The following is an 18722-nucleotide window of genomic DNA, read 5'->3' as shown; positions in this document are numbered from 1 at the left end:
CTCTGTTGGTCGGAGCATAAACCAGGAAATAATGGGGGCTTGTAAAAAGGGAACAGCAATAATCATGGGAGATTTTAACCTCCATATTGATTGGACAAATCAAATTGGCCAGGGTAGCCTTGAGGAGGAGTTCATAGAGTGCATAAGGGATGGGATCCTTGAGCAGTATGTAATGGAACTAACCAGGGGGCAAGCTATCTTAGATGTGGTCCTGTGTAATGAGACAGGATTAATAAACAATCTCCTAGTAAAAGATACCCTTGGAATGAGTGATCATTGAATTTCAAATTCAGATGGAGGGTGAGAAAGTTGGATCTCTAACCAGCGTACTAACCTTAAATAAAGGAGACTATGAAGATATGAGGGCAGAGTTGGGTAAAGTGGACTAGGAAAATAGATGAAAGTGTAGGACAGTTGATGAACAGTGGTGTATATTTAAGGAGATATTTCACAACTCTCAAGAAAAATATATTCCAGTGAGGAGGAAAGGGTGTAAGAGAAAAGATAGCCATCCATGGCTAACTAAAGAAATAAAGGACGGTATCCAATTAAAAATAAGGGCATACAAAGTGGCCAAAACTACTGGGAGGACAGAAGATTGGGAAGCTTTTAAAAGCCAGCAAAGAATGACTAAAAAAATGATTAATAAAGGGAAGATAGACTGTGAAAGTAAACTAGCACAAAATATAAAAACAGATAGCAAGAGTTTCTATAGGTATATAAAAAGGAAAAGAGTGGCTAAAGTAGATGTTGGTCCCTTAGAGGACGAGATCAGGGAATTAGTAATGGGGAACATGGAGATGGCAGAAACTCTGAACAAATATTTTGTATCAGTCTTTACGGTATTCCAACAGTGGATAGTCAAGGGGCTATAGGGCGGAGGAGGAACTTAACACAATCACAATCACTAAGGAGGTGGTACTCAGTAAGATAATGGGAAAAAAGGCAGATAAATCCCCTGGACCTGATGGCTTGCATCCTACGGTTAGAGAAGTAGCGGCAGGGATTGTGGATGCATTGGTTGTAATTTACCAACATTCCCTGGATTCTGGGGAGGTCCCAGCAGATTGGAAAACTGCAAATGTAATGCCCCTATTTAAAAAAGGAGGCAGACAAAAAGCAAGAAACTATAGACCAGTTAGCCTAACATCTGTTGTTGGGAAAATGTTGGAGTCCATTATTAAAGAAGCAGTAGCAGGACATTTGGAAAAGAAAATTTGGTCAGGCAGAGTCAGCATGGATTTATGAAGGGGAAGTCATGTTTGACTAATTTGCTGGAATTCTTTGAGGATGCAATGAACAGAGTGGATAAAGGGGAACCAGTGCATGTGGTGTATTTGGACTTCCAGAAGGCATTTGACAAGGTGCCACATAAAAGGTTACTGCTCAAGATAAAAGTTCACGGGGTTGGGGGTAATATATTAGCACGGATAGAGGATTGGCTAACTAACAGAAAACAGAGAGTCGGGATAAATGGTTCATTTTCTGGTTGGCAACCAGTAACTAGTGGGGTGCCACAGGGATCAGTGCTGGGACCCCAACTATTTATAATCTATATTAACGACTTGGAAGAAGAGTCTGAGTGTAACGTAGCCAAGTTTGCTGATGATACAAAGATGGGAGAAAAAGCAATGTATGAGGAGGACGCAAAAAATCTGCAAACGGGCATAGACACGCTAAGTGAGTGGGCAAAAATTTGGCAGATTGAGTATAATCTTGGAAAGTATGAGGTCATGCACTTTGGCAGAAAAAAATCAAAGAGCAAGTTATTATTTAAATGGAGAAAGATTGCAAAGTGCCACAGTACAGCGGGACCTGGGGTTACTTGTGCATGAAACACCAAAGGATAGTATGCAGGTACAGCAAGTGATCAGGAAAGCCAATGTTATCTTGGCCTTTATTGCAAAGGGGATGGAGTATAAAAGCAGGGAAGTCTTGCTACAGCTACATAAGGTATTGGTGAGGCCACACCTAGACGACTGCGTGCAGTTTTGGTTTCCATATTTATGAAAGGATATGCTTGCTTTGGAGACAGTTCAGAGAAGGTTCACTAGGTTGATTCCAGAGAAGAGGCGGTTGACTTATGAGGAAAGGTTGAGTAGGTTGGGCCTTTACTCATTCGAATTCAGAAGAATGAGAGGTGATCTTATCGAAATGTATAAGATCATGAGGGGGCTTGACAAGGTGGATGCAGAGAGGATGTTTCCACTGATGGGGGAGACTAGAACTAGAGGGCATGATCTTAGAATAAGGAGCCACCCATTTAAAACTGAGATGAGGAGGAATTTCTTCTCTCGGAACGTTGTAAATCTGTGGAATTCACGGTCTCAGAGAGCTGTGGAAGCTGGGACATTGAATAAAGTTAAGACAAAAATAGACAGTTTCTTCAACGTTAAGGGGACAAGGGGTTATGGGGAGCGGGCGGGAAGTGGAGCTGAGTCCATGATCAGATCAGCCATGATCTTATTGAATGGCGGAGCAGGCTAGAGGGGCCGTATGGCCTACTCCTGTTTCTATTTCTTATGTTCTTCTGTTCTTAAGGACTCCAATGGTTTTCTCCATGATACTGCGAGTGGCTCTGTGGCTCTCGTTGTATCGCCTCTCTGCTTTGGTGTGGATGTCATGCAGAGGGGTCATCAGCCAGGTGGCGAGGCCATATCCTTTTTCACCAATCATCCAGCATTGACCTTGTGGCTGATTGGTGAACAAGTCAGATACATTGCTCTCACGCAGGAGGTGAGCATCGTGGATGCTGCCCGGAAATTTAGCATTCGCTGCCATTCTCATTTGCTGATGGTCAACAACGAGTTGGACATTCAGGGAGTGGAATCTCTTGCGGTTCCTGAAAACCTCTGCATCCTGAAAAGGTGCCTGCATCGTGATGTGCGTACAGTCTATTGCTCCCTACACCTTGGGGAAGTTTGCAATTCTGGAGAATCCTAGAGCCCTCTCACCTGTGCCTCCCAGGTCATAGGGAAGCTGATCAAGTCCCACCTGCATGCATACAGTGACCTGTCTAATGCAGCAATGTGTGGCATGCTGAGACGGACCGCAAATGTCACCAGCTGAGGCCTGAAAAGAACCCAACACTTAGAACTACAGTGCCGCGGTGACTTTTACCTCGACGGACAGTGCAGTACTGATGGTGCTGGCAGGCTACAGATCTCCCCTGATGAGCTGGCAAACCTCAGTGATAACCCCTTTGTGGAAGCGCAGTCTCCGAAGGCAGGTGGTGTCGGGCAAGTCGAGGTAAGACTGCTTCTCCCTGTACTTGCGGAGGGGTGTAACGTCTGGTCCTCCTCATCAGTTTGGCACATCTTACATTGGGCACATAATGCTATGGAGTGTACGTTCAGCCATCTCGCGTCAGCAGCATGTAATTGGTCATCAAGAGAGGGTGGGAAAGGACAGGCCCTATTGCAATAGCTCTCTGTTTTCCACCGATTGGTCACAAACAATGAATGTCGCGACGAAGACACCTATTTGTTGCATATGCAATAACTCAATAGGCTTAGTACCATGAACTCAATCAGGTGCGACCTGACTCTACTTTATTAGCTTTCAGAGTGAGGATTAAACATGGAGGCTTTCTTTATATACAAGGGCAGCACGTGTGTGTCTGTGGCCCAATGACCTCTGACAGTCGCTCCCCCTGGTGGCAGGTAAACCCAGGCATACATACATTACATCATTCCCCCCCAAGATCTTGGTATCAGTCCTATTTACAAATTGAGACAGTCCGGGGCTTGCCGCTCCCGAATTGATCGTCTCAGTTCAATTCCAGATCTGGGTGAGCTCTCCGAGTCATTCATGACTTGAGGCTGGGTAGCTGATCTAATGGGAGTAGCAATGTTCATGTCGGGGATTGAAGGTCCTGATCCAATGAAAACAACAGGGTCTTCTGATGGCTGAATCTGAATCGGTTGGTCATTGATGGTGTTTTCTTCAAGCTATTCCGGTTCATCTATGTGCCGCAATTTAATCTGATCAATGTGCTTCCTGCATGTTTGCCCATTAGTGAGCCTGACAATAAGCACCCTGTTACCCTCCTTGGCCGTAACAGTGCCAGTGACCCATTTGGGGACATAATTTAGCACATACACAGGATCATTAATAGAGATGTTGCGTGACACCGCAGTGCAATCATGATACTAATGTTGATGTCTGTTTTCGACGTGATCGTTAAGATCAGGGTGGACAAGCGAGAGTCTGGTCTTGAGACCTCTCTTCATCAACAGTTCAGCAGAGGGACCCTGGTAAGAATGTGGGGTCTCCTCCTGTAACTAAGCAGTATTCATGTCAAGCGAATCTGCAAAGAACTGCGAGTTACGCGTTTCAGGCTCTGCTTGATGGTTTGGACGGCCCGCTCTGCTTGACCATTGGACGCGGGTTTGAATGGTACTGGCCTTATGTGCTTGATACCATTGAGTCTCATAAACTCTTGAAACTCCAAACTCATGAAGTACGATCCGTTGTCGCTCACAACGAATTCGGGCAGACCATGAGTGGCGAACATGGCACGAAGGCTCTCAATGGTGGCTGTGGATGTGCTGGATGACATGATTACCCATTCTATCCATTTGGAATACGCATCCACCACCATCAAAAACATTTTGCCCAGGAAAGGACCCGCATAGCTGCTGTGCACACATGACTCCAAATCAGAGTCAATGCCAGGCCACTAAACGTGAGACCTGGCAATGGCCTTCATCATCACAATACCGGGATAGGTACTGTGTAAATCCCGTACAAATCTCTCCCTGCCTTTCTTGGGCATAACAACACGATTACCCCATTGCAAACAATCAGATTGAATGGATAGTTCGTCTTTGCGACGATTGTAAGGTTTAGTCTCATCACACACTTCCCTGGGAATGGCCGACCAATCACCACTAAGGACACAATGTTTTACAACCAATAAGATCAGATCCTGGCTGGTCCAGGTCCTAATTTGTTGAGCAGTGACAGGCGACCCTTCACTCTCAAAGGCATCCATGACCAACAGTAGGTCTGCGGACTGTGGCGTTTCCATCTCCGGCATGAGCAATGGTAAACGGCTCAATGCATCGGCATAATTCTCATTGCCAGATCTATGGCAAATGACATAATCATCGGCAGATAATGTCAATGCCCATCTCTGGATGCGGGACGACACATTGGTATTGGTACCTCTGTGCTCTGAAAACAAAGATATGAGCGGCTTGTGATCGGTTTCAAGCTCGAAACGAAGCCCAAACAGATACTGGTGCATCTTTTTAAATCCATATACGCAGGCTAATGCTTCTTTCTCTATCATGCCATAGGCTCTTTCTGCTTTAGACATGCTTCTCCATGCGTACGCAACATGTTGTAGTTTGCCCGACTCATTGGATTATTGGAGCACGCAACCAACCCCATGTGTTGAAGCGACACAAGCCAATACTAAACGATTGCACGGGTCATAATGTACCAGCAATTTGTTGGAACAAAGTAGATTTCTAGCTTTCTCGAAGGCCCTGTCTTGAGATACACCCCAAACCCAGTTGGCGCCTTTTCTGAGCAGCATGTGCAGTGGCTCTAATAATGTGCTCAATTTAGGTAAGAAATTACCGAAGTAGTTGAGAAGACCAAGGAACGAACGCAACTCCGTCACATTCTGGGGTCTGGTTGCATTTTTGATGGCCTCTATTTTTGAGTCCGTAGGTCTGATGCCGTATGCAGCAATCTTCCTTCCCAGGAATTCGACTTCCAGTGCCATAAAGACGCACTTTGAACATTTCAGCCTGAGCCCCACTTTGTCCAGATGATGTAGCACCTCTTCCAGGTTGTGCAGGTGTTCGGCAGTGTCACGACCTGTGACCAGAATGTCATCTTGGAACACCACGGTTCTAGGGACGGACTTCAGTAAACTCTTCATGTTTTTCTGAAATATGGCTGCAGCCGAGCAAATTCCGAAAGGACACCTGTTGTAAATGAACAGTCCTTTATGTGTATTGATACACGTAAGTTTCATCGACGATTCAACAAGCTTCTGTGTCATATAGGCCGACGTCAGATCCAATTTGGCGAACGACTTTCCCCCGGCTAGAGTTGCAAACAGGTCATCCGTCTTTGGTAATGGGTACTGATCCTGTTTCGAAACTCGGTTGATCACAACCTTGTAGTCTCCACAAATCCTGACAGTGCCATCACTCTTCAGCACAGGAACAATGGGACTAGCCCATTTGTTAAATTCGACCAGTGAAATGACCCCTTCACATTGGAGTCTGTCCAGTTCGATTTTGACTTTCTCCCTCATCATGTACGGGGCCGCCCAGGCTTTGTGATGGACGGGTCTTGCATCCGAGTCCAGGTGGATCTGCACCTTGGGTCCGGTGAAGTTGCCGATGTCTGGTTCAAACAGCGAGGGAAATTTGCTCAGCACTTGAGCACAAGAAGCGTCGTCCACCGATGACAAAGCTTTAATATTGTTCCAGTTCCACTTTATTTTTTCAAGCCAACTCCTGGCCGAACAGCGTTGAACCATTACCTGGAACAATCCACAGCGATAGATCATGAATCGCCCCATCGTCTGACACCTTGACTGCTGCACTGCCAATCACTGGTATGAGCTCTTTGGTGTAGGTATGCAATTTTGCATTTACTGGACTCAGCTTGGGTTTCATAGCCTTGGTGTCCCACAGCTTTTCGAAAGTCCCCTGACTGACTGATTCGCACCCGTGTCTAATTCCATAGATACCGGCACGCCGTTCAATTTTACTTCAATCATTATCAGTTGGCTCTTTGTCAGGAATGAATGTACACTATACACTTCCTCCTCGGGCATATCGGGTTGCATTGCCGGATCCGCTCCGGATCGGTCATCATCATCCACGCGGTGTGTCGCAGCACGCTTGCTGAGCTGCGGACACATCCACTGAAGGTGCCCTATTTTCGCACAGCCTCTACAAATATACTGTCAGAAACGGCACTGATGAGGCTGATGATTGACCCCACAATGCCAACAGGGTGAAATCGGATTCATGCCCAATGGTGGACTTCGAGCAGCTACAGGTTTCACAAACACAGTCGAGTAGGCCCTGCCAGGTGCAGCTCTGCCAACCGCCGACACAATCTGGTGCACAGTACTTGTCATGGAGTTCCGACTCTGCGAGGATATCTGCTTTGTACTATCGACCGTGGTCAGGCAAGCCTGGGCGATCGTGATGGCCCTGCTCAGATCCAGTGTCTCCGCAGCCAGCAGCTTCCGCAGGATCACCTCGTGGTTTATGCTTATTACAAAGATGTCGCACAGCATGTCTTCCAACGCGGTCCCAAACTTACACGGCACAGTGAGACGTCTCAGGTCGGCACCAAATTCCGCCTCGTCCTGGCCCTCAGAACGAACATGTTTGTAAAAGCGATATCTCGAGACAATGATGCCTTCTTTAGGTTTGAGATGGTCTTGAATCAGAGCACACAATATCTCATTGGTCTTTTCTGTTGGACGTGCAGGTGAGAGCAGATTCTTTATGAGGCCATAGATTTTTGGACCACAAACCATGAGAAAACCGCCCTGCGCCTAACTGCGTCATCTTTCTTGTTGGCCACGAAGTACTGGTCGAGGCGATCTGTAAAATCCTCCCAGTCTTCTCCCTCCACGAATCGCTCCAGGATTCCAACGATGCTCTTTTTTTTTGTGTGTGAAAGTTCGTATTGTGCCTCGTCGCCAAATGTTGCGTATGCAATAACTCAATAGGCTTAGTACCGTGAACACAATCAGGTGCAACCTGACTCTATTAGCACTCAAAGTGAGGATTAAACATGGAGGCTTTCTTGATATACAAGAGTTGCACGTGTGTATCTGTGGCCCAATGACCTCCGATGGTCACTCCCCCTGGTGGCAGGTAAACCCAGGCATACATACATTACACTATTAAATTCTATTGGTCACAGTATGGTCAAGATGTTTGTACAGATGTTCACATCACCTCCAAAGATCTCTAGAGTACATCAGAACTCCCCCGAGGTTGAAGTAGAGCAGCCTTTTAAAGGATGCAACATGTGATTAGAACATGGCGTCCGTAATGCTGTGATTAGTTCCGGTTAGTTCCACTTTTTCCGGGCGGTTGTTTGGCCGAGCGATATTGTGGGTGATATGTGTGCGAGGTGGTGAAAGTGACACTGGGCGATCTCGTGGCTGTTAGTTTTAGCAAATGTGATCTTTACGACAAGAAAAAGTGGGCGGGCGGTATTATTGAATCTCAGCATTAATTCCGTTTGGAAACTAACGCTGGACGATATTATGGGGTTGATTTTGCCCATTCTGATGATTCCGCCCAAAAAAAGTGGGCCGACGGTATTATTTTTTCCCGGTGTTACGCACATGGGGAAAGTAACGCTCGACGATAAGTTTCTGAAAAATGCCTGTCAGCTTCCACTTTGTGGCTAAATACGTGATATATGGGTGTTATACGTCATTTCAGTGGTAAAATGGACGTGAAGTGGGCTTTAAGTATGCAAAAAAAGTGGAAAATCTAGCCCTTGGTATTTCCTGGTCGAGTGGCCGAGCGTCTCTTCGCAGGTGCTGATTATGGAAGCCTTCAGAGTAGACCAGGCACTGTGGTCCAACAGAAAACCCGCGACCTAAAGAACAGAGGGTGGGTGGAGAAAGCTCAAGCAATCCAGCAGCTAGCTGACAACCATGACATGCGAGGATTCTTCAGCACAATCAAGACACCCTACGGACCAAGCACCCAAGGCCCTACCCCATTACTAGCCAACAACGGAGAGGTGCTCATCAAGGACAGAGAGGCAGTCAGTGCCCGCTGGAAGGAGCACTTCGAGGATCTCCTCAACCGAGACTCTGTCTTCGACGTGAGTGTCATCGACTCCATCCCACAGCATGCCACCTGCCACCATCTCAGCACAACCCCAGCCCGGCACAAGGTTGAAAAGGCCATCTGTCAGCTGAAGAATAACAAGGCAACAGGAGCAGATGGAATTCCCGTCGAAGCACTAAAACATGGCGGAGAAGCACTACTGGCACGGATCCATGACCTCATCTCTCTTATCTGGAAGGAGGCGATCATGCCTGGAGATCTCAGAAACGCTGTAATCAAGAAAGGTGACCAGTCCGACTGCGGTAACTACAGAGTAATCTCCCTGCTGTCGACCACCGGGAAAGTCATGGCAAGAATCCTCCTGAATCGCCTTCTTCCTGTGGCTGAAGAACTCCTCCCAGTCGCAATGCACTTTCTCCACCTAGGGCCTTCTTCGGCCAGGGACTCCCAGGTGTCAGTGGGGATGTTACACTTTATCAGGGAGGCTTTAAGGGTGTCCTTGTAACGTTTCCGCTGCCCACCTTTGGCTCATTTGCCGTGAAGGAGCTCCGCATAGAGTACTTGCTTAGGGAGTCTCATTTCTGGCATGCGAACTACGTGGCCTGCCCAGCGAAGCTGATCGAGTGTGGTCAGTGCTTCAATGCTGGGGATGTTAGCCTGGGCGAGGACACTGATGTTGGTGCGCCTGTCCTCCCAGGGGATTTGCAGGATCTTGCGGAGACATCGTTGGTGATCTATCTCCAGCGACTTGAGGTGTCCTCTGTACATCGTCCATGGCTCTGATCCATACAGGAGGGCGGGTATTACTACAGCCCTGTAGACCATGAGCTTGGTGGTAGATTTGAGGACCTGGTTTTTGCACACTCTTTTCCTCAGGCGGTCGAAGGCTGCACTGGTGCACAGGAGGAAGTGTTGAATCTCCGCATCAATGTCTGCCTTTGTTGATAAAAGATTCCCGAGGTATGGGAAGTGGTCCACATTGACAGATTCAAGAGAAATGCAGGACACAGCACCAACCCCTGTACACGGCCTTCTTCAACCTCACAAAAGCCTTTGACACTGTCAACAATGAGGGATTATGGAGCATCCTCCTCTGATTCGGATGCCCTGAAAAGTTTGTATCTCCGCCTGCTCCACGATGACATGCAAGCTGTTAACCTGACCAACGGATCCACGTTCGGACCGGGGTCAAGCAGGGCTGCATCATCGCACCAACGCTCTTCTCGATCTTCCTTGCTGCAATGCTCCATCACCCTCAGCAAGTTCCCTGCTGGAGTGGAACTAAATTACAGGACAAACTGAATCTGTTCAACCTCCGCTACCTCCAGGCCAGATCCTAGGTCATTCCATCCTCTGTCATCGAACTACAGTATGCAGACGACACCTGTGTCTGCACACACTCGGAGGCCGAACTCCAAGCCATTGTCAACACTTTCACCGAGGCATATGAGAGCATGGGCCTTACACTAAACATCCGTAAGACAAAGATCCTCTACCAACCTGCCACACAGCACTGCCTCCTGGTTATCAAAATCCATGACGAAGCCTTGGACAACGTGGACCATTTTCCAGACCTCGGGAGCCGACTGTCAACAAGAGCAGATATCGACGACGAGGTCCAACACCGCCTTCAATGCGTCAGTGCAGCCTTCGGTTGCCTGAGGTAGAGAGTTTTTGAAGACCAGAGCCTCAAACCCAGCACAAAGCTCATGGTCTACAGAGCAGTGGTGATACCCACCCTCCTATATGGCTCAGAGACATGGACTATGTACAGCAGGCACCTCAAAACACTGGAGAAGTACCACCAACGCTGCCTCTGCAAGATCCTGCAAATCCATTGGCAAGATAGGCGCACCAACGTCAGTGTCCTCACTCAGGCCAATATCCCCAGCATTGAAGCACTGACCATGCTCAATCAGACCCGGTGGACGGGCCACATTGTCCGCATGCCTCACACGAGACTCCCAAAACAAGTGCTCTGTTCAGAGCTCCGACACGGCAAGCGAGCCCCAGGTGGGCAGAGGAAATGCTTCAAGGACACCCTCAAAAGCCTCCTTGAAAAAATTTAACATCCCCACCGACACCTGGGAATCCCTGGCCCAAGACCGCCCAAAGTGGAGGAAGAGCATCCGGGAAGGCGCTGAGCATCTCAAGTTTCTTCACCAAGAGCAAGCTGAAGCCAAGTGTTGACTGCGGATGGAGCGCGTGGCAACCCAGGCTCCCCTCCCAGCCGTTCCTTCAACCACCGTCTGCCCCACCTGTGACAGAGATTGTAGGTCCCGCATTGGACTCTTCAGTCACCTGAGAACTCATTTTTAGTGTGGAAGCAGGTCATCCTCGACTTCAATGGACTGCCTAAGATGATGATGATGATGATGAGGCGGCTGTTGTCCTTGGATTGGGACCCAGGTGTTTCGAACAGATCAGTAGGCCAAGCCAATCAATTCAGATACAAGCATTTGTGGGACTCTTTTCAAAACATGTTTATTTGGCACCTATATTTTGCAAGTGCCAATTTAATCCTGTGGATGCCTGATCAGCTAAATATATTTATAAGATCTAGGTTTAGAAATTCAAGTGGTGCAAAGGTGCTGGTGGAAATATGGCAGGATGGAACTTCCACTCTTCACTTTGTCCCTGTCATGGCATGGCTCCATCCCAAATTCTGGAATGGGTACATTTAAAAATTAAGGGTGGGCAGTTAAGCCATAGAGGCACAATAGTGACTCTCACCCAGCGGAAGTGACAGGATGGTGGAGCCCTAATTCCTGTGCTAGTTGACCCGTCATGCATTCCAGTATGTAACACACCTGGGGCCCAAATTTCCACATTGCCTTTTTTTAGCGCTATTTAAGATTAACGGCCGATTTTTTTAAGCTGAAGTAGCGCCAAACAACCATCTGAAATTTGCCATTTTTCTGTTTGAATTTGGTGCCACACAGAAAGAGCTTCGCTTCTGTGGGTGGAGCTAATTGATAGCGCCGAAAAACTCAGGCCCCGTTCTACGCAGGCCCAAGCATTTAGGTTTCCAGGGTAACGTGTAATTGAACAGCTTTGTTCTGTAGCTACCCCGTGCTGATTTTTCCCATGCCGACCCGCTGAGTTTTCCAACATTTTCTGTTTTTATTCCAGCATGCTGTGCCTGCCTTGGGAGTGTTTTGATACTGAAACTCCCCATCCCAGCTGACAGCTCGCAAATGACCCCCCGCTGCATCCGCCCCTATCCCTGGCCGAAAGGCCCCCTTTTTCTGCCCCTATCCCTGGCCGAAAGGCCCCCTTTTTCCGCCCCTGCCGCCGGACTTCTTTGGAGCGCCGAGCTCCTGTGTCCGGCCGTGTGAGCGATCCAGCTGGCCAGCAATCTGACCCTGTGTGCCTCGAGCCCGGTGAGCAACAGTTCGGTGGTGGAACTTCAATTTACAATTTACTGCAATAAATAAAGTTTCTATTTTCCCTCTGCACAAACGAACCTTTTTAATTAGTTTGGATATAATGGGCTCAATTTTCCCCGTTCATTTGCACCGTTCTATTGGCGTGTGCCATTTTTTTTGGCGTATTTATTTTCCCCCTGCGATCTGCGCCAGCGTAACTGGCTTAGTTACGATTTTTCTAGGCCAGTTTTTTTCTGACATTCCCTCATGTTTGTGTCGGTTTTTTCAATTGTTCGCAGTTTGGCCAACATTTTATTCTCTTAGGTCGGCGTATCTGGCCACTCCCAAAAAACCTTCCGGTAAGTTAAGAAAACCAGCGCGCATTCACAAATCGGCGCTGAAAGACGCCACTGTTTTTAAATCGAAGATTTTGGAAGGAGTCAAAAACACTGTCAAAATCACTAAAAAGTTCAACTTTTTTTTAACCTGTCGATGAAGAAGAGTAAATTTGTTGGATTTCAGACGTTCTCTCATTTTTTTACTTACACGCTACCACCGAACATCTTAAAGCAGGGCTGGAGGGTCGTGCATTTGGCCGGCAGAATCGGTCCCGTGCCCGAGCACAGGAGCTTGGGGCGCGGCTACAAAACAAACCATGGGGTGGGGGGTGGTGGAGAGAGAGAGAGCGAGGTGCCGATCAGAAAGCTTGGAGCCTGGGGAGCGAGGTGCCTTCTGCACTAAAGACTGCTATGAGTGGTGGTGGTGGTGGGTGGGTGGAGGGAGAGAGAAGTCACAAGACACCAATTAGTTGGGGGGGTGGGGTGGAAGAGAGGATAAGTCACAAGATCTCTGGGTGTGGTCCATTCATACAGACCTTGGGGAGAGCGAGAACTGTGAACCTGTCCTGCCTGCCTGTATCCTGTTGTTTTGAGCTTCTTTCAAAGGTTAAATTTAACTAGGGGGACAATACTGACAATGCCATACCTGTGCGAGCCTTCTGCATCATGCTGCTATGTAGGAGACAATTGATTCGACTTCATTGCATCAAGAACATCAGAGCCTGTAGGGTGCTGGGCAGGAGGTCTTACCCAGTGTCATGTATGTAACCTTTATGTAACAACACTGCAATACTGTATATACGTAAGAAATGCACAGATGAAGAGTACTGTGTTGGTGAGGACTGGGACAATTTCATTGAGAGGCTCCAGCAGAGTTTTGTCACGAAGGACTGGCTGGGAGACGCAGCAGCCGACAAGCGAAGGGCTCATCTGCTGACCAGCTGTGGACCTAAGACTTATGCGCTCATGAAAGACTGGCTAGCACCCGAAAAGCCGGCGGACAAAACCTTTGAAGAGCTCAGCAAACAAATCGGTGAGCGCCTCAAACCGGCGAGCAGCGTACACATGGCCCGACACAGATTCTATTCCCACCGAAGTCGGGAAGGACAGAGCATACCGGATTTTGTTGCGGACCTCTGGCACTTGGCCAGCCTCTGTAAGTTCACAGACGCCTGCAGGGGGGAGATCCGAAGAGATTTCTTTATTGAGGGCATTGGTCATGCTGGGATTTTCAGAAAGCTAATTGAGATCAAGGACTTGACCTTGGAAGCGGCGGCATTGATGGCTCAGACTTTTATGGCGGGGGAGGAGGAAACCAAGATAATATACGCGCGCAAATCTGCCTCAGGGAGTCAATATCATAAACGCGACACAGAGCCCTGCAGGCAGGCAAGGGCAGTTATACACACCCCAGGCAGCAATAGACCCAAGAGTAAGTCTCCAACAGAGACAATGGCAGGCTGAACGGACATTTACGCCACCCCAGTGGACAATGTGGCCCGGGATGGGGCCATTGACACCCACTAACAGGGTGCTCAAGAGCAGTCAAAGGGACAATCAGTGAGGAATGCCTTGTAACAGCTCTTTTGTTCACAACAATGGGAATCTCAGTTCATGCTGGAGGTGTGGGGGCAGACATGCTGCCAGGACTTGCAGGTTTCAACAGTTCATATGCAGAAATTGTAACCTCAGTGGCCATTTAGCCAGAATGTGCAGAAAGCCTGTAACCAGGCTAATATATGAGGTGGATGAACCAGATGAGGGGTCTGCGAGGCAGGATGACGCTTGGGGCAAATCAATGGATGCTGAAGTTCAGCGGGTTTATGTGGCAAACATTCACAGCTCATATACCAAAACGCCACCAATGATGATGAAAATCCTATCAAACGGCATCCCTTTATGCATGAGCTGGACATGGGGGCCAGCCAGTCACTCATGAGTGTTCAACAAGTCGAAAAGCTGTCGCCACTCAAAGCCAGCAGACCCAAACTAGAACGCATTGAGACGCAATTACGGACGTACACCAAATAAATCATTCCAGTGCTAGGCAGTGCAATGTTGGCGGTCACACATAATGGATCGGTGAACTGGCTGCTGCTCTGGATTGTCCCGGGCAATGGTCCAGCACTGTTGAGGAGGAGCTGGTTAGCTGAGATGAACTGGAAATGGGAGGATGTGCATGCCATGTCATCTGTGGAGCGAAGTTCATGCTTACAGGTCCTACAGCAATTTGAGTCACTATTTCAACCTAGCGTCGGGACGTTCAAAGGTACCAAAGTAGTGATACGCATCACCCTGGACGCCAGATCAGTGCACCACAAAGCCAGAGCTGTGCCGTATGTGATGCGGGAGAAAATTGAGAGCGAGTTGGACCGGTTGCTGAGAGAGGGCATCATCTCACCCATTGAGAGAGGGCATCATCTCACCCATTGAATTCAGCGACTGGGCGAGCCCCATCGTGCCTGTCCTAAAAGCGGATGGCTCGGTCAGGATCTGTGGCGACTACAAGGCCCCTGTCAACCGGGTGTCCCTACAAGATCAATACCCGCTCCCGAGAGCGGAGGACCTTTTTGCCACGCTGGCAGGCGGCAAGCTGTTCACCAAGTTGGACCTCACTTCAGCCTACATGACCCAAGAACTGGCCAACGAATCTAAACTACTGCGAGAGGCCTATAAAGGCAGTCAGGCAGTTCGAGCAGTCAGTCGAGGAGGCAGGAGCTCGGAGCAGCGTGAGTCCGGGGTTGGCGAGAGGCCTATAAAGGCCAGCGGGAGTCAGGCAGTTCGAGCAGGCGGGAGCTCGGTGCAGCGCGAGTCCGGTGTCGGCGAGAGGCCTATAAAGGCCAGTGGGAGTCAGGCAGTTCGAGCAGTCAGTCGAGGAGGCGGGAGCTTGGAGCAGCGCGAGTCCGGGGTCGGCGAGAGGCGAGCCGGTGCAGCTACAGGGAGAAGGCAAAAAAGAAGTAGAAAGAAACAGAAAGGTGACGTCACAGCCAAGGGGGAAAGTGATTGGCTGGTGATTGGTGAGTAGTTTTTCTTTTTTCTCTTCTATATCAGTGAGTAAACTTTAGCATTGTTGTTGCCAATTTAAGTGTATCTAAGGGTTAAGTCATGGCAGGAGAGCTCGGTCACGTGTTATGCTCCTCCTGTACCATGTGGGAACTCAGGGACACTTCCGTTGTCCCTGACGACTACATGTGCGGGAAGTGCATCCGCCTCCAGCTCCTGACAAACCGTAGTTGCGGAATTGGAGGGTGGATTCACACTGGAGCATCCACGATGCTGAGAATTACGTGAATAGCACGTTTAGTGAGTTGGTCTTACCGCAGGTGAAGGGTCCACAGCTAGCTAGGGAATGGAAGACCAGCAGGAAGAGCAGTGCAAGGAAGGTAGTGCAGAGGTCCCCTGCGGTCATCCCCCAGCAAAACAGATACACCGTTTTGAGTACTGTTGGGAAGGGCAGCAGCAGCCAAGTTCATGGCACCGTGGCTGGCTCTGCTGCACAGGAGGGCAGGAAAAAGAGTGGGAGAGCGATAGTGATAGGGGATTCGATTGTAAGGGGAATAGATAGGCGTTTCTGCGGCCGCAACCGAGACTCCAGGATGGTATGTTGCCTCCCTGGTGCAAGAGTCAAGGATGTCTCGGAGCGGGTGCAGGACATTCTGAAAAGGGAGGGTGAACAGCCAGTTGTTGTGGTGCACATTGGTACCAACGATATAGGTAAAAAAAGGGATGAGATCCTACGAGAATTTAAGGAGCTAGGAGCTAAGTTAAAACGTAGGACCTCAAAAGTAGTAATCTCAGGATTGCTACCAGTGCCACATGCTAGTCAGAGTAGGAATCGCAGGATAGCTCAGATGAATACGTGGCTTGAGCAGTGGTGCAGCAGGGAGGGATTCAAATTCCTGGGGCATTGGAACAGGTTCTGGGGGAGGTGGGACCAGTACAAACCGGATGGTCTGCACCTAGGCAGGACCGGAACCAATGTCCGAGGGGGAGTGTTTGCTAGTGCTGTTGGGGAGGAGTTAAAATAATATGGCAGGGGGATGGGAACCAATGCAGGGAGACAGAGGGAAACAAAAAGGAGACAAAAGCAAAAGACAGAAAGGAGATGAGTAAAAGTGGAGGGCAGAGAAACCCAAGGCAAAAAAAAAAGGGCCACTGAATGTAAAGGGGCTGCAGGAGAGGTCAAAACTAAAAATCATGGTTTAAAAACTAGTATTAAAACACTCTACCTAAACGCACACAGCATTCGAAATAAAGTAAATGAATTGACGGCACAAATCATTACAAATGGGTATGATTTGGTGGCCATTACAGAAACGTGGTTGCAGGGTGGCCAAGACTGGGAATTAAACATACAGGGGTATCTGACGATTCATAAAGATAGACAAGAAGAGAAAGGAGGTGGGGTAGCTCTGTTAATAAAGAATGATATCAGGGCAGTTGTGAGAGTCAATATTGGCTCTAATGAACAAAATGTTGAATCATTGTGGGTGGAGATTAGAGATAGTAAGGGGAAAAAGTCACTGGTGGGTGTAGTTTATAGGCCCCCAAATAATAACTTCATGGTGGGGCGGGCAATAATCAAGGGAATAATGGAGGCATGTGAAAAAGGAACGGCAGTAATCATGGGGGATTTTAACCTACATATCGATTGGTCAAATCAAATTGCACGGGGTAGTCTGGAGGAGAAATTCATAGAATGCATACGGGATTGTTTCTTAGAACAGTATGTTACAGAACCTACAAGGGAGCAAGCTATCTTAGATATGGTCCTGTGTAATGAGACAGGAATAATAAACGATCTCCCAGTAAAAGATCCTCTTGGAATGAGTGATCACAGTATGGTTGAATTTGTAATACAGATTGAGGGTGAGGAAGTAGTGACTCAAACGAGCGTACTATGCTGAAACAAAGGGGACTACAGTGGGATGAGGGCTGAGTTGGCTAAAGTAGACTGGAAACACAGACTAAATGGTGGCACAATTGAGGAACAGTGGAGGACTTTTAAGGAGTTCTTTCATACTGCTCAACAAAAATATGTTCCAGTGAAAAAGAAGGCCGGTAAGAGAAGGGATAACCAGCCGTGGATAACCAAGGAAATAAAGGAAAGTATCAAATTAAAAAACAATGCGTATAAGGTGGCCAAGGTTAGTGGGAAAATAGAAGATTGGGAACATTTTGAACGACAGCAAAGAATGACTAAGAAAGCAATAAAGAAAGGAAAGATAGGTTACAAAGGTAAACTTGCGCAAAACATAAAAACGGATAATAAAAGCATTTACGGATATATAAAACGGAAAAGAGTGACTAAAGTAAATGTTGGTCCCTTAGAAGATGAGAAGGGGGATTTAAATAATGGGAAATGTGGAAATGGCTGAGACCTTAAACAATTATTTTGCTTCGGTCTTCACAGTGGAAGACACAGAAACCATGCCAGAAATTGCTGGTCACAGGAATGTGGGAAGGGAGGACCTTGAGACAATCACTATCACTAGGGGGGTAGTGCTGGACAGGCTAATGGGACTCAAGGTAGACAAGTCCCCTGGTCCTGATGAAATGCATCCCAGGTTATTAAAAGAGATGGCGGAAGTTATAGCAGATGCAGTGGTTATAATCTACCAAAATTCTCTGGACTCTGGGGAGGTACCAGCAGATTGGAAAGCAGTTAATGTAACGCCTCTGTTTAAAAAAGGGGGCAGACAAAAGGCAGGTAACTATAGGCCGGTTAGTTTAACATCTGTCGTGGGGAAAATGCTTGAAACTATCATTGAGGAAGAAATAGCGGGACATCTAGATAGGAATAGTGCAATCAAGCAGACGCAGCATGGATTCATGAAGGGGAAATCATGTTTAACTAATTTACTGGAATTCTTTGAGGATATAACGAGCATGGTGCTTAGAGGTGTACCGATGGATGTGGTGTATTTAGATTTGCAAAAGGTATTCTATAAGGGGCCACACAAAAGGTTACTGCAGAAGATAAAGATATGCGGAGTCAGTGGAAATGTATTAGCATGGATAGAGAATTGGCTGGCTAACAGAAAGCAGAAATTCGGGATAAATGGGTCCTTTTCGGGTTGGAAATCGGTGGTTAGTGGTGTGCCACAGGGATCGGTGCTGGGACCACAACTGTTTACAATATACATAGATGACCTGGAAGAGGGGACAGAGTGTAGTGTAACAAAATTTGCAGATGACACAAAGAGGGAAAGCGG

Source organism: Pristiophorus japonicus, chromosome 1, assembly GCF_044704955.1.
Source record: "Pristiophorus japonicus isolate sPriJap1 chromosome 1, sPriJap1.hap1, whole genome shotgun sequence".
NCBI lineage: Eukaryota > Metazoa > Chordata > Chondrichthyes > Pristiophoridae > Pristiophorus > Pristiophorus japonicus.
The sequence above is the reverse complement of the archived record's forward strand: the minus strand, read 5'-3'. Positions refer to the sequence as shown.